The 4,853-nt window shown below is 41.2% G+C and overlaps 1 long non-coding RNA gene across 1 annotated transcript; it reads right to left on the bottom strand.

Moving 5' to 3' along the window:
• Window positions 1-295: 295 nt before the first annotated feature.
• LOC132634376 (uncharacterized) lies at window positions 296-2,778 on the bottom strand. The gene is made up of 3 exons (XR_009580128.1): window positions 2,567-2,778; window positions 1,599-1,664; window positions 296-673 (listed from the first exon to the last, which is right to left on the bottom strand). It is a non-coding gene; the product is annotated as an uncharacterized LOC132634376 (long non-coding RNA).
• Window positions 2,779-4,853: the final 2,075 nt, after the last annotated feature.

Genomic DNA, 4,853 nt, shown 5'->3' with positions numbered 1-4,853 from the left:
AGCATAACAAGGATTTATATATAAAAAAAAAGGCAAGACGTTGCCTTAACATTGTCGCATATACGCATATCATAGCCACCTGTCTCATGAGGAGTTACAACATTCATATCAAATATATATATATATATATATATATATATATGTCACGACCCAACCCCGTAGGCCGTGACTAGTACTTGATCTGGGCACCCAAATACATCTATCAAATGCCATCTCAAATTTTTATCAAACGCATTCAAGTATATAGCAGAAGCCATCAAGGCTATATTTCAAATTTAGATAATTTCCAGAAAAATTTCGGCAGAGTTTCCTTTGTTTTACAGACTATCCAAAATAACCCTGCGCACAGAAAATACCAACAAAAGCCACACCGGCCAACAAAGCAACATGTAAACATATGCGGACCGGCCGCCGCGGCGAATGGGATCGCCCAAACACAACATATACACGCATCCGTACAGAAAGACCCTAACCCACAAACATGTCCACAGACCTCTAAACAAACCGACAGAATCATATGACGGGACAGGGCTCCGCTGTACCCATGAACGAATATATATAAATGCACTAACAATATATATACCAAAAATATAAGCTCCGGAATGAGAGGAGCACTCCGAATAGCAGAAGGGGGTGTCCTAAACAGGTGGATCCCCAGGCTGTGCGTCTGTACCTGCAGGCATGAAACGCAGCCCCCCGGAGGAGGGGGTCAGTACGAAATATGTACTGAGTATGCAAAACAGAAGGTACAGAAATAATTCTTGAACAGTAATCGAATCAGAAGTATGGAAAATAATACATATCCAAAAATATCAAAATGTTTATTTCCAAAGTATAAATTATGCATAAGGCACAGGAAAATATGGTCGCCCGCCTGTCGATGGCGCCATAACACAGCATAACACCAGAAAGTTTCAAATCTCCGAATTCCCGGCACACATCACAACACAGCATAACGCCAAACACATATGGAACCCGGCCCTCGAGCGAGGAGCTCGGTGAACCATAAACACAGCATAACACCGGAATGTATCATAATACGCACGACAACCGAACCGGCCCGGGAACCGGCGAACGATATCATAGGGCACGAGCGGAGTAGTGAGGAATCATATGCACAAAATCATTATCATAAATCCAAAAGATAAGTAAAATAGTCATATTTGAAATCGGAACAATAATTACAACATTTTCTTCCCAAAGTTACCGAAATTACGTAAAGGGCGTCGCGAGATCCACGGACGAGTATAGACCCGAACTGAGCCCGCCTATGAAAAACATACTCATTTTATATCATACAAACTCCTACGAAAATTTCAAAGCAATCCGAGCTTTTCTGAGGAAGTTATGGGCGTTTGAACTTTTGGAATCGCTAAAGAACAAGCTTTGAAACCAAAAATCAATTTTCATGAAATCTTTACAAATTATAAACTGCAAGGATATAAGGATCAATGTTATGGCATATACGCCCAAGAATACCAAGGAAACAAATACGAATCATAGACAAGCTCGGATTTGCGAGAATAGAGTTTCCTAGAGGCTCGTATCATGGCCTACTTTGACTAAGGCATGCCAAAAAGAAAGGTTACTTTACATACCTCAAACGCTCTCCAATATGATCCAACTCAAGCTAAGTCCAAACTAGGCTTCGGGCTGCCCACGATCTAAAAATAAGCCATAAAATGCCAAACATCAGCTAAAGACTTATTGGGCAATAAATTCCAATTTCGCCCTTAATTCTACAGAAATTCGGGCAAGCATTTCCCCTGTACATAGGCTGCCCCGAGAATTTAACTCGGCCATATCGATTAACAACAACCACAACAACCAACCTAACAACATTAATAATTAATCCGAAAAGTAATTCAACAATAATAGCTCTCTTGCCATCATTTATCAACTTTCATAAATTCAATTCGACGACATACATTCAAGCCACAACATCGCTCACACATTTAATTATCAACCCGAATATTTACCAACAATATTCTAGGACATTCTAAACAATTCATATAACATTTCCAACAATCCAAAATTTTCCCCAAAGCAGCCGAATTCAGCCCCAAACCGAGACACCCCTATAACCCTTTTCTTCATTTTCAAATCATGATTTGTATCCACAATTCACATTCTAACAATGCTATTTTCATCAATGTACAAAATACATTAAATGTACAATAATCTCCAATTCAGTCCGCAACAATCACAATATCAATTTGAGTCAATAAACATTCATTTCCAACATAGAATTCACAACGACGACGACTAAAACATTAAGCGATACCAATTCGTTCATTGTCATATAATATGACCCATTTCGACTAACACTACACATATACATATATGGATGATTCTCAATCGTTCTTCACCTTGCAATGATCGTAATATACTAACTAGACATTAATTCATCACTCTAATACAACACAACACACACACCCATCCCACGGCCAAGCCTCATACATATAGCCTCAACTTCAACATACTTTATTTCATGATTTTCCTCCATTATAAGATACTACAACAAGCATACAACCTTTATAACATACAAAACATAATGAGTTCTTACCTTTCTTCTTCAACTTTCCAATAGCCTAGGGTTTCCAAAAGATGAAAAATGATGGTTTGATCGCTCCAACGATGCTTCCACGCTACTTAGGGACCTCAAAATAACGGGTTTGCATCAACAAAATAATTTTTTGAAGGACAAGAAATGGAAGGTGATTTTTGCTATGGCTGGCCGTGAGCCTCTAATGGGGGTTTCCAGCTTTTGCTCCTTTTTCTAAGTGTGGATGAAATGGAAATAAAGGCTAGAAGTCATCTTTTATCACTTAAGTGAAATGTACAATTCCCTTGGCCCACCTTAATGTGTTGTCCCAATTAAAAGATGACACAAAATTGTGTGGGGTCCCTTTCCCATCATACACGGCCAACATGGAAATGGTGGATGGTTTTCAACTTCCAATTTTTTGAATTGGGGTCCCAATTTTCCTAAGTGTTCAATGCCAACAATTTCATATATAACATATGTCTCAAAATAAAATCACAAGTCACAAGTCCCGACTTCAATTCCCGGAATAGCCTTGTCCTTAACTTATCATAATTAATCCGAATTATTCCAATATACAAAAATACGGGTTCTAACATCCTCCCCCACTTTAGAACATTCGTCCTCGAATGTTAGATTAGTCTTACGGGGTCTTATAAGCGTTCGGGGGAGTTTCCTTTACAACCAACACAACAATTCATTCATTGATCAACAACTCATTCATCAAACAACGTGATCAAGTAAGGATTTTGAATTACCTGTAGGTACTGGAAATAGGTGAGGATACTTCTTCTTCATCTGCTCCTCAGCCTCCCAAGTCATTTCTTCCCGGTTGTCGTTTCGCCACAGTACTTTAACAGAAGCCACATCTTTATTCTGCAACCTTTTTACCTGGCGATCCAATATGGCTATAGGCTGCTCCTCATAAGATAGCTCCTCTGTGACCTGAATATCATCTACAGGAAAGACTCTGGAAGGGTCACCAATACACTTACGAAGCATAGAAACATGAAATACCGGGTGTACCGCTCCCAAGTCAGCTGGCAAATCCAATTCGTAGGCCACTTTGCCTATTTTGCGAATAATCAGATAAGGCCCAATATATCTCGGACTGAGCTTTCCTTTCTTGCCAAATCGCATAACACCTTTCATCGGTGACACTTTCAGGAACACCCAATCGCCAATCTGAAACTCTAACGGTCGACGTCGCTTATCGGCATAAGATTTCTGTCGGCTTTGGGCCGCTAATAGTCGCTCTCGGATCAGTTTCACTTTATCGACCTCCTGCTGGACTATATCTGGGCCAATTAATTGAGTATCACCCACGTTAAACCAACCGATCGGAGATCTGCATTTCCTGCCATACAACGCCTCATATGGTGCCATCTGAATACTGGAGTGGTAGCTGTTATTATAAGAAAACTCAACAAGCGGTAAATGGTCGTCCCAGCTACCCCTGAAATCAATAACATAGGCACGCAACATATCTTCCAATGCCTGAATAGTGCGCTCGGCCTGTCCGTCGGACTGGGGATGGAAGGCTGTACTTAGGCTCACCTGGGTCCCCAATCCCTCCTGAAATGATCTCCAGAACTTAGCTGTAAACTGGGAACCTCTATCGGAAATAACAGACACAGGAACTCCGTGCAGTCTCACAATCCCCTTAATATATAGCCTGGCATAATCTTCAGTTGAGTATGTAGTCCTAACTGGAAGAAAATGGGCTGATTTTGTCAGCCGATCAACGATAACCCAAATGGAGTTGTACCTCCGTGGAGTGCGAGGTAAACCTGTAATAAAGTCCATATTAATGATCTCTCACTTCCACGTCGGTATCTCCATCTCCTGCAATAGCCCACCGGGCTTCTGGTGCTTAATCTTAACCTGCTGGCAATTTGGACACTGAGTAACGAACTCTGCTATATCTCTTTTCATACCGTCCCACCAATATAGGCATCTGAGATCATGGTACATCTTCGTCGACCCTGGGTGAACAGAATATCGGGCATAATGTGCCTCGCCCATAACCTGTCGCCGCAACCCTGCAACGTCAGGTACACACAATCTGCCTCTGTGAAATAACACTCCATCAGGTGAAATCTCAAACGGAGTCTTCTCCTGTGCCGGAGCTACATCTCTGTACTGTGCCAGAATAGGATCCTCATACTGATGCCGCTTAATATCTTCTGTAATAGAGGACTCAGCAATACCTCGAACAGAAACCCCAACATCTCCAGAGTCAGCCAAGCGAACTCCAAGACTAGCCAACTGATGAATATCGCGAACCATTTATTTCCTCCCTGATAGC

Source organism: Lycium barbarum, chromosome 3 (assembly GCF_019175385.1).
Source record: "Lycium barbarum isolate Lr01 chromosome 3, ASM1917538v2, whole genome shotgun sequence".
Classification (NCBI taxonomy): Eukaryota; Viridiplantae; Streptophyta; class Magnoliopsida; order Solanales; family Solanaceae; genus Lycium; species Lycium barbarum.
This window is presented reverse-complemented; position numbering and strand designations above follow the sequence as displayed.